The sequence below is a fragment of the Bison bison genome, unplaced genomic scaffold, assembly GCF_000754665.1.
Source record: "Bison bison bison isolate TAMUID 2011002044 unplaced genomic scaffold, Bison_UMD1.0 scf7180017864029, whole genome shotgun sequence".
NCBI lineage: Eukaryota > Metazoa > Chordata > Mammalia > Artiodactyla > Bovidae > Bison > Bison bison.
In genome coordinates, this window is record NW_011494601.1 from 3,403,493 (window position 1) to 3,415,654 (window position 12,162).

The window sequence follows — 12,162 nt, forward strand, 5'->3', positions numbered from 1 at the left end:
ATATATAGCTAGTGGCTGCCACACTGGACAGGTGGTTCCGGGGGGATCCAAGCTAGATCCTGGGTGCTGATGCTATGATTAGTATGGGGAGCCAGGAGTGAAGTTAGATTCAGTTTAAGGTCTTGGGCAAGTCGCTCAACCTCTTTGAGCCTGTTTCTTCCTGAGAAAAAGGAGATAATTAGACTTGTCTTCCACTTATGGGAACTTACAAACCACAAAGACTGCCAGCTGTCAGATGATGCCTCGTGATCAGCAGCTGAGTCTACACTACACCAGAAGTCGATTGTGCAGTCTTCTTGGGGGCAATTTGGAGATAGACAGACAAATATATTTATTCATCTATGTATTTACTTCTTTACTGTATATTGTCTCCTATATATGCATTCAAGGCCTTTGACTCAGTCAGTCTTCTTATTTAAATATACCTAAAGATTACCAAATTCAGATTTAAATTGAAGAAAGGCAGGGAAAACCACTAGACTATTCACGCATGACCTAAATCAAATCCCTTAACAATTATACAGTGGAAGTGAGAAATAGATTTCAGAGGCTAGATCTGATAAAGTGCCTGATGAACTATGGATGGAGGTTCGTGACATTGTACAGGAGACAGGGATCAAGACCATCCCCAAGAAAAAGAAATGCAAAAAAGCAAAATGGCTGTCTGAGGAGGCCTTACAAATAGCTGTGAAAAGAAGCAAAAAGCAAAGGAGAAAAGGAACAATATGCCCATTTGAATGTAGAGTTCCAAAGAATAGCAAGGAGAGATAAGAAAGCCTTCCTCAGTAATCAATGCAGAGAAATAGAGGAAAACAATAGAATGGGAAAGACTAGAGATCTCTTCAAGAAAATTAGAGATACCAAGGGAACATTTCATGCAACCATGACCTCAATAAAGGACAGAAATGGTATGGACCTAACAGAAGCAGAAGATATTAAGAAGAGGCAGCAAGAATACGCAGAAGAACTGTACAAAAAAGATCTCCATGACCCACATAATCACAATGGTGTGATCACTCACCTAGAGCCAGACATCCTGGAATGCAAAGTCAAGTGGGCCTTAGGAAGCATCACTATGAATAAAGCTTGTGGAGGTGATGGAATTCCAGTGGAGCTCTTTCAAATCCTGAAAGATGGTGGTGTGAAAGTGTTGCAAATTTGGAAAACTCAGCAGTGGTCACAGGACTGGAAAAGGTCAGTTTTCATTCCAATCCCAAAGAAAGTCAATGCCAAAGAATGCTCAAACTACCGCACAATTGTATTCATCTCACACAAAGCCAATGGCACCCCACTCCAGTACCCTTGCCTGGAAAAGCCCATGGATGCAGGAGCCTGGTAGGCTGAAGTCCATGGGGTTGCTAAGAGTTGGACATGACTGAGCGACTTCACTTTCAGTCTTCACTTTCATGCATTGGAGAAGGAAATGGCAACCCACTCCAGTGTTCTTGCCTAGAGAATCCCAGGGACGGGGCAGCCTGGTGGGCTGCTGTCTATGGGGTCGCACAGAGTCGGACACAACTGAAGTGACTTAGCAGCAGCAGCAGCACACGCTAATAAAGTAATGCTCAAAATTCTCCAAGCCAGGCTTCAGCAATACATGAATGATGAACTTCCAAATGTTCAAGCTCGTTTTAGAAAAGGCAGAGATCAAATTGCCAACATCCACTGGATCATCAAAAAAGCAACAGAGTGCCAGAAAAACATCTATTTCTGCTTTATTGACTATGCCAAAGCCTGTGACTGTGTGGATCACAATAAACTGTGGAAAATTTTGAAAGAGGTGGGAATACCAGACCACCTGATCTGCCTCTTGAGAAACCTATATGCAGGTCAGGAAGAAACAGTTAGAACTGGACATGGAACAACAGACTGGTTCCAAATAGGAAAAGGAGTTCGTCAAGGCTGTATATTGTCACCCTGTGTATTTAACTTATATGCAGAGTACATCATGAGAAACACTGGGCTGACTGAAGCACAAACTGGAATCAAGATTGCCGGGAGAAAAATCAATCACCTCAGATATGCAGATGACACCACCCTTATGGCAGAAAGTGAAGAAGAACTAAAGTGCCTCTTGATGAAAGTGAAAGAGGAGAGTGAAAAAGTTGGCTTAAAACTCAACATTCAGAAAACGAAGATCATGGCATCCAGTCCCATCACTTCATGGCAAATAGATGTGGAAACATTGGAAACAGTGGCTGACTTTATTTTGGGGGGCTCCAAAATCACTGCAGATGGTGACCCCAGCCATGAAATTAAAAGACGCTTACTCCTTGGAAGGAAAGTTATGACCAACCTAGACAGCATACTCAAAAGCAGAGATGTTACTTTGCCAACAAAGGTCCGTCTAGTCAAGGCTATGGTTTTTCCAGTAGTTACGTATGGATGTGAGAGTTGGACTATAAAGAAAGCTAAGTGCCAAAGAATTGGTGCTTTTGAACTGTGATGTTGGAGAAGACTCTTGAGAGTCCCTTGGACTGCAAGGAGATTCAACCAGTCCATTCTAAAGGAGATCAGTCCTGGGTGTTCATTGGAGGGACTGATGTTGAAGCTGAAACTCCAACACTTTGGCCACCTGATGTGAAGAGCTGACTCATTTGAAAAGACCCTGATGCTGGGAAAGATTGAAGGCAGGAGGAGAAGGGGAAGACAGAGGATGAGATGGTTGGATGGCATCACCAACTCAATGGTCATGAGTTTGGGTAAACTCCAGGAGTTGGTAATGAACAGGGAGGCCTGGCGTGCTGCAGTCCATGAGGTCACAAAGAGTACGACATGATTGGGTGACTGAACTGAACTGAACTGAAAGAAAATAATCAGAAACTCAGGCAAATAGGTAGGTGGAAAGATGTTTCTTAAAGTGTTATATATAGTAGTAGTTAGATGGAACCTAAATCTTCATCTATAGATTATCTCAAGAAGCAAAACTTTATCCATATATTAGAACACATACCCTAAAAAATGGTGATGTCAAATAATATTTAATAAGGAATTAAATATTGTGGAATATTGTTGCCAGTTATATACGTCTATATATTGACAAGACTCAGAGGAAAGCCATTCAGCCACTAGTGGGGATTATCATTAGGTGATGGGATTTCAATGCATGTTTTATTTTTTCTTGTATCTTTTCATAGTTTCTCAGCAATATATGATAAGCTTGCATTGTTTTCTTTTATAATGAAGCAATGGGGGTGGGAAAAGATTATTTTTAAAAGAGGAAAGCAATATCTTATTTTTAAAGAGATATTACTTTTGAAATAAATAGCACAACCCAGAGCCCCCAGATCTTGACATCAGGAAGGAGGCAACTTCCCAGAGCAACAGACTGAGGGATCCTGGGCCCAAAACCCCTGTAGGTTCCAGAGGTACAGGAATTTATTGTGGCTGGTGGCCTGCCATGAGGCACCTCCCTTTCTTCACCCCAGCTAGGCCAGTGGCTAGGCTTCCAAGCAGGAGAGCTGTATGCAGGACATGGGAAGGGCCTAGGGGAGGATGAGAGCGACAGGGGACAAATCGTTTGGCATGTCCATCTCCATCTCTCTCCGTCCACCACCCCATCTGACTTCCTGTGTTCCCTCCGTCTCACTATCCATGTCTGTCTCATGCCCCTGTCTCTGCTCTCTGCACCTTCTGACTCCCTCCTCTCCATGTCTGTCTTTAGCCCCCATCCCCTCTGCCTCCCCACTCTCTGCCCCCTCCTGCCTAGGGATGCTGCTGAGCTTGGCAGGGTGCTGAAGGTTCTGAGCTGGGACCTGTCGAAGGCCCGGGAGCTGTTACTATTACTGGGAGATGCTCCTGTCAAAAGAACGTTCTCACATGTCTTGAATCAGAAGAGGGTGTCTTGCCTCGTTCTGCCTGATCCCAACAAATTCTACATATAGTCTCCACACAGCTCCCTCCTACCCCCAAGTGCAAGGAAAGAGGCATTTGGAAAGCTATTTGAGAACATGTAAAGTCACTCAGGGGACAGAGGAGGGGCCACATCTGAATTCTGATGAGTAGAGAGGTCTGCCCTCACCCACCCTCACTCACAGATGTCTGCATTGAGCATTCTATGCTGAAAACATCTCCCGGGGCCAAGCAAGGCAGGCTTTGGGCCGGAAGCTGAGTCATTTGCTAAGCACTCCCCAGAAGACCTGATTCCGAGGAGGAAGCTGCCAGGGCACAGGGCAGGGCACAGGGCTTGCAGAAGGGCGAGTGATCTCCTATCTGGGCTCAGCTGCCTTCTCTTCTGCTGGTAAAAACTCAAAGCCATCCACATAGGGACCCCCAGGAGCATGTCTGCAGCTCCTGGACAGTCAGTCCACTGACAGAGGGCTGGGTGAAGGTGGGCTTCTCTATTTGGCAATTTGGGAAAAGAGGGAAGTTGCTGCAGAAGTGGGGGAGTTGGGTGGTCGAGGGAGGGTGGCCCAGTGGGCAGACCCTTGCCTGGAGGAATGAGCTCAGGGGCAATGAACAGGCCAGGTGGAGCAGGCTTCTTAGGTCCCAGGGGTCCTTCAAAGAACTGCTCCTCTGTGAATGCAGCACAACGTTTCATTTTACTGAATTCTAGTTTGCTTTACCTTTGCTCTACCTCAGCACTCATGTGCCCTGCAGCCCATGTGCTTGCAGTGAAAAGCAGCTCCCTTTCTTGGTCCTTCAGTGTGCCCACCTGTGTGTATGTGTGCCCAGTGGCTCAGTCATGTCTGACTCTGTGACCTCATAGGTTGTAGTCTGTCCATGGGATTCTCTAGGCAAGAATACTGGAATGGGGTGCAATTCCCTTCTCCAGTTGGTCCTCACCTGTAGGATGATGGGACTGGAGCGTCATGGGTCCCAGCCCCACAGTGAAGGCGTGGCCCTGCCGTGCAGTGTGAGTACTGGGCTTCTGCACTTTGTTGGAGAAAATCTGCCACTACTGTTAGACTGCACGGTTCTCAGTCTCCAGAGCTTCACCTTGCCCTTCTCCGACAAGCCTCCTCTGTGTCTCACCACAGTGCATCTGGGGGCAAAGGACCCCACTTTCTAGAAAGAATTGTCACCTGTTTTAACCCCTGTTACTCCACCTGTGAAATGAAAGCAGCCTGGGCTAAAGGATCAAAGCAGGTCTGAAGGTGGAGGGTTTGCCCCAGGGCAGAAAGCCATTGACTGTCAGCCGATTTGAATTAGAAAGTGCTGGGGTGATTGACTTCTGGGTTTCCTTTCGAACAATGAGGTGGTTCTGTGGGCATATGCATTGGTGCCAGTGGGGGTGTGTGCTAACTCGGGAATCTTTTGGGAGGCTGTTCAGTGAAATGAATTTGGTCAAATCAGCTTTCAAGTTATTAAGTGGGTACTTTAAACATTTACTTCTCTGAGACTGGAGTGCAACAGCTGACACAGAGAAGCTATTTGCTGGATGAACTGAATGAATGAAACAATCATTGAATCAGTGAATCCATAAGCAGCATGTGAGGCACAGTGCTGTCATATCACATTATCCGGGACTTGGGACAAATTTTGAGCTGGAAGGAGATCTAGAGTTGGCCCGAGGCAGCCTCCCTTTCATAGACCAGGCAACTGTGGCTATGTGAAGTGGAAAATCTGGCCTGGTGGGTCACGTGCCTAGCAGATATCGGCACCAAAATGAGACCAGTGTCTTTTCTCTTACGTGCTATATTCCAAAGATAGCACGTTAACAAAACTCACTGTGTTGAGTTTTTTCTGAATTTGCCTTAGACTTACTGGGACAGGCAGCTAGGACAAGGTGCTCTTCTTATACCCCAGGGGGTTGGTAGCATCCTGGCACTGCACAGAGGGTCTTTGAAGTCCTCTCTGGTCGCCTGGACTCACATCCACAGGGGCTATGGACCAGACCCTTGGGGTGAGTCCTGGCATCAGACACTTAGAAACTGTGTGACCCTGGACAGATTCTGGAATCTAAGTCTCCAGTTTCCTTATCTGAAAAATGGAAGAAAATTGCTGTTGTGAAGATTTACTGATGTAATGTGTAAACACCCAGAATAGTCCCTGAGTGCGAGGAAGTCCTCCATTAGTGTTGACTGTTGGTGTTGTTGTTGGCACTGAGTGGCATTGCTCTGGCCCTACTTGGAGCGCTAAGCATCAGTATGCTCAGAATCACCTGGAGAGTATTTCAAAGCAGAGCTCCTTGGGTCTCTGCAGGGAACAACAGCACCAAGCATCTGGATTTTTAACAAACACCTGTGTCTAGGTGTCTAGACACCTCATGTTTCACACAAGTCTGATGTAGGCAGCTCTCTGTGCCCACATCTGAAAAGATCAGGTCCACACCTACACTTTGTAATACATGCTGCCTTTCCTGAGAGATGGATGCCAGGGAGACAAGGACCAGGCACATGGCCACGTGGTTCTCACAGCACATGCATTATATGGTCATCAGTCAGTTGAAAGGTAACATTTTGTCCCAAGGACTGTCACTAATTACAGGGATCAGAGCCCCTGGAAACCAGGTTTTCAGCTTTCTAAGTATATAAAGTCCTGAGCTGTTTGTGCGTCTTCTTCAAACTGGCTCTTGATGACATTGTCTGTTTCAGTCAGTGTGCAATGACTGTTCTCTTAGAAGAGATGCCACATAAATCATCTTGCAAGTTCAGTGCTAGAAAAATGTCATTTCTCCTGACAAATGTATATGCTTCCTTTTATCCTGCTGTGGCAGATTATTTTTCCAAAGATGCTCACAAAAATATCTCCTATGCCACATGCTCTTCGGCAACATGTCCTGGTCCTCCAACTCAGTCAGGAAGTAGAGTCTACTTCTTGGATCTGGGCAGGTCCTCTGACTGCTCTGACCAAGAGAATCTGGTGAAAGTGATGGGGTACCAGTTCTGGGCATAGCCCTTACCTGGTCTTGCAGCTTCCTCTTCCTATGTTAGGAAACCAGTTCCCGTGTTAAAAGTGTAACTACTCTCAGACCATCATGCAAGGAGAAGCCCAGACTCCACAGCGAGAGGCCCTGGAGGGTGAGATGCCTGGAGAGAAAGGCCAAGGAGCAATGATGCACCAGCATAGGACTAAAGAACTCATTCTTGGAAGTCAATCCTACAGTCCACAGCACCTGATGCTGTGTGTCTCAGAGACAAACTGTCCAGCTAGACGCTCTCCAAACTTCTAATCCCTAAAATCTTAAGCAAAGTAAAAGGATGGTTTTAGGCCACTAAGCTTTGAGGCAGCTTGTAATGCAACAACCCAAAACACATGCTTAAGAGAATAAGTAACCATCATGTTTTCCTTTTTCCCTTGGCTGCCAGGAAGTTCAGAGCTAGATTTCTGACTTAACTGTAGCAATCTCCCATAACTTATCCCTACCTCTTGCTTCATGTATATAACATTTGATATTTTAACCTTACGTTAATTAGATTAGATTTGTGTCTTTTATTATCAACCTCCCCCACAATCTTTTAATAAAGAAATAGGAAGATGTTGGGAATTTTACTGCTTCCTCATCCTTTTCCATATATTTCAAACCTCCCATGTGTCAAAGTTCCATTAATATTTAATTTCCTGGGCTGGCCCTGAGCACAGAACCAGTCCTGTTGCTCAGCGGCCCACATTTTCATCTCCATGATTCCCTGTCTGGCCCCTTCCTTCTCTGGTTCTGGTTTATGAGTACCTCTCACTCTCAACATTCAATCAACCCATTTTCAATTTTCATCTTTACAAGTGGTCTCTCAAGGACCAAAGAGCTTGAAATATCTAAAGAAACAGATTTCTTTTGAGGAAGTTCAAGTTGAATAGTCAAAGAGATTTTTTTCGGTCAAGGTTATAGTTATGGAATAAATAATGCCTAAGGACAGTGTCATATGCAAACAAGTCTCTGTATGTCCTTGGGCAAATCCTTGAAGCAGAACACTGATGATGGCTCTCAAGTACTGAGCAGTCAACACAGCCAGATCCTCTACAAGTCCACAATCCTTTGTGTGAAATCTTTAGAGCCATATGTATTTTGGAAATCAAATCATTATAGATTTTAGAAAGGTAATAGGGTACCTATAGCATGTAGCTTATTTTACCTAACATACCCAGTGGATACTGAGGTATTACCCTGTCTTCAAACCCATCAATATTTCTGCAGCAAAACACACAAATAGTCACACAATAACAACTCTAAATAGTTTTACATCAGTTCAAGTCAGATTTCTATTGCCAAGTGAGTTCAAGTGAGATCAAATTTTAGTGCCAAATGAGTTATGAAAAATACTCTTAGTTCTCAGAACTTCCTAATTTTGGCACTGTGGACAGAGTTTGTGCTCTCATATTATATACTTGCTTGTACTGATCTCACTATTTCATAAAACTGCCAAATGATTAACACTAGTAGTATCTCCATTGTATATATGAGAAAATGGAGACTCAGAGATACTAAGCCATTTGAATGGAGGTCAAACAGCTCATAAATGGCAAGACTGGGGTTAAGCCCAGATGCATTTGACTTTCAAACCTGGATTCTTAATCATTATCGTATCCTGCCTCCTGTGTTCTGTGCCCCTGGTCACGGCAGAAGAAATCTGCCGACAAAGGTCCCTGGTAAGCTACTTGGTTAGGCTGAGGGATTGCTAGGGAAAAAAGAAGGGAAGAGGGAGAGAGAAATTTCCTTTTACAAAATAAATAAAATACACTCTTTCCTCTCCAGCTCCATTCCTCAAGGGAAAATCTGAGCAACCTGAACCAACATAGAAAAGAGGAGAGTCTTCCATAAAGGCTCCAATTCTTTTCCCCAAAGTCTTGTGGACATTGGACTTTTATCCCACAGCTGCCATCACATGTAAAGAAATAGATATTTTAAAACAAGCTTTGCTTTATAGAAAAATAAAAGTCCCAAGCCTTTATCAAAACATAATGGTTAGGAAAGCCCTGGGCTTAAAGCCCCCACCTAAAGATGTGGCTTCCAGTATCAGTAATGTCGGCTCTAGGAATGTTTTCTCCTCTTTAAAGGGCCCGCCTAGAGAAATCCCTTCTTTGCCTCTGCCTCTTGGTCCACATGAAAGGTTGAGCCTGAGACAAGCCCTCCAGGCCCTCAGACAGCCTGCAGGAGAGAGGGGACGTGTGCTCTGGGCTGAAGGACTAGAACCTCACACTTTCCTATGGTCATTCATTCAAAGAAATCCTGTAACAGAAATACCTTCCCTGGATCTCACACCCTAAGCCCCACAGTCAGGAAACAAGTCTCATCTCCCTGTCCAGTATCAGGACAGACCTCTTTAGAGCCAGCTGGGTTGTGGACACCTTTGTGCTTCAATCTGTCAAGCAATCCACCCTAATGAGCTTTTCCTGTCCAGACTTGATGCCAAAATAGAAAAATCTCCCTTCGTCCTCTCATCCATTTGAAACAACATTAACTGTTTATCATGCACCCAACTGTGTTTAGCATGTGGATTTCATTTCTTCATTCATTCATTCACTCAAAAGATATTTATTGAGCATCTTCTATAGGGCAGGCACTGTACAAGGCATTCTGAATACAGATGTCAAGGACATGGAAAACATTTCCTATCCTCACAGAGCTTAAGTAAGTCAGGCATGGTTTCTGACAACCCAGAGCTCATTCTTTTCTAGAGAAACTCTTAAAATACACTGATGTCTACTGTAATTGATGTAGCACAGGACTCTATAGAAACATAGGCATCCAACCTGGACAAAGGGGACGTGATACAGACATGGTGTCTTCCTAGGAGTAATGACAGACACGAAATCTGAAGACTGAGTAAGGACTGTGGTCAAGAGCAGAGAAAAGTGTTTGGGGCAGAAGAAATGTGAACAAATAGAATAAATAGCACGGTTCACACAGGGAACAGAGTGTAGCCCTCTGCGGTCAGGGCCGAGGGTTTGAGGCAGAAATTAATGGATCTGTGGCTGCAAAATGAGGAGGTGTGCATCCCACACAGCTTTTTCTTGACAGCAGTGGAGAGCCCGGAGTGGGTTTCACACAGAGAGACAAGAGGAAGCAATAAGTTCTTTGTTATGATGGTTACAAGGCTTCACTAATGACGCCTCATGCCCATGTGAAACGGGCAAGGGGGATCCTCCTGACATGTACCTGGACTCCAGGTGCCCTTGGGGATCCTCTGCCTGAATGTGAGGCCCTGAAATGAAGCTGCAGGCCGCAAAGGTGGTGGTGTTGACTGAAGCTGTGGCATGTGCATTCCTCTAATCACTAAGATGAGTTTCTGAGCTGCTGGGTAGCTAAGTCTAGTTGGTGTCAGGGTAATTAACCAAGCTGCCTGAACTTTATTCACAGCCTGACAAGGTGCACTCCTGGGACTTGTCACTGCGGTTAGTCAGGGGGCGGGGGACTTGACATAAGGCTGATTAGGGAGTGTTTTACACAGCAAGAAGCTCTCTGATCTTCAGCTGAGTGGGGTTCCCTCCTCCCATCTCATATCAGAGATGCCTGTGAGCCCAGAGAATAAAGATCACCCAGTCCAACCCCCTCATTTTCAGATGAGAGAACAGCCATTCTGAGCATGGCTGTGGTTTTCCCAAGGCCGCACCGCGAGTTTGTTCTGAAGATAGGATTACCACGAGATCCTCATGTTTCTGCTCACGGCCTTTTCTCCATTATGTCCTTGCTCTATTGCTTTTTAAAGGTTATTTCCTAAATCACTGCTTCTCAAACCTAACGGATATAGGAACTGCTGGGGAACTTGTGAAAATGCAGATTCTGATTCAGAAGGTCTGGGTGTGGCCGAGGTTCTACACCTGCAACAAGCCCCTAGATGCTGATGCCGCTGGCTGATGGGCAGTATTATGAGCATCGAACTGCCCCAAACCCTTTCCCAGAGACCACTTGCATTTTCAGTGAAACCAGCATGAGTTACTCATTCACTCACTCCAATAGGTCCTGAAATAGGAAACTCCTGAAATCAGAATACCTCTGGTTAAAGGAGTCTCAGAGGTCTTATAGTCCAGCTCCCATGTACACCTGAGTCCCCTCGTTCTATATGTCAACAAACCAAGCAGTTAATTTCACTAAAGCAGAGTTTGAGGGAAGCTGGAGCAGGAAAAGGAATCTCTGCTCACCTGCCCCAAACCCAGCTCTCTAAAGATTTATGTACTCATCAGCTTACTCATCTCAGCAAAAACCAACAAACAAAACTCTCAAAGCTGTGTGACCTTCAAACCCCAGTGCCCATCATAGTTGGAAACTGTCCTCTCTACTCCTTTCCTTTCTGAAAGACAGAATCTGATGGGCACAGTTCATCTGTTTGAATCTCTTTTCTTCTTTGGGAAACACCTGCAACAAAGTGGCGAGACATGACGAGGTGGTCTTCAGGGTCCTGCCAAATATTCATTCTCTGTGACTTTAAGGTTCCCAGGTGGCGCAGTGTTAAATGAATCTGCCTGCAGGAGACGTGGCTTCAGTCCCCAGTCAGGAGAATCCCTGGAGGAGGGAATAGCAGTTCTTGACTGGAGAATTCCATGGACAGAGGAGCCTGGCGGGCTATAGTCCATAGGGTCACAAAGAGTAAGACATGACTGAAGTGACTGAGCATGCACGCACAGGTTCTTTGCAACCAAGTACTTTAAAGAAAAGCCTTAATCCTGATTGCTGGGAGGACATTCACTCAAAGGAATTGCATTGTATACTGTTCTCTCCAATTGGTGAAGTCATGATGACACGTACTGAAGACAGTGGGATGTTTTCATATTTCATTTATGTGACTGATGCCAGGACACCATTCCCAAATGGTGACTGCCCCCTCAAGAATATGATGAGATACAGTACTCAAGGCTCAGTTCTCAGGTTATAAGGTTCAAGGGCTTGGACATTACCTCTGTGGGTAAGTTCTGTCCCCTTTCTAGGCCACTGAGGCCATTCTCACCCAAGTCTCATTTCACAGCTGAGAAAATTAAAGTTCTTCTTAGATTTGGTCTTCGATGATTCCACTGTGACTTCCCTGGTGGCTCAGATGGTAAATCTGTCTACAATGTCTGTCTACAATGTCTGTCTACAATGTGGGAGACCTGGGTTCGATCCCTGGGTCGGGAAGATCCCCTGGAGAAGGAAATGGCAATCCACTCCAGTACTATTGCCTGGAAAATCCCATGGACAGAGGAGCCTGGTAGGCTACAGTCCATGGGGATTCCACTGTAATTACTATTTTACTTTAAAATTGTAAGTCCTTTATTAATTAAAAAAAAGCTTGAAGACAAGACACATAT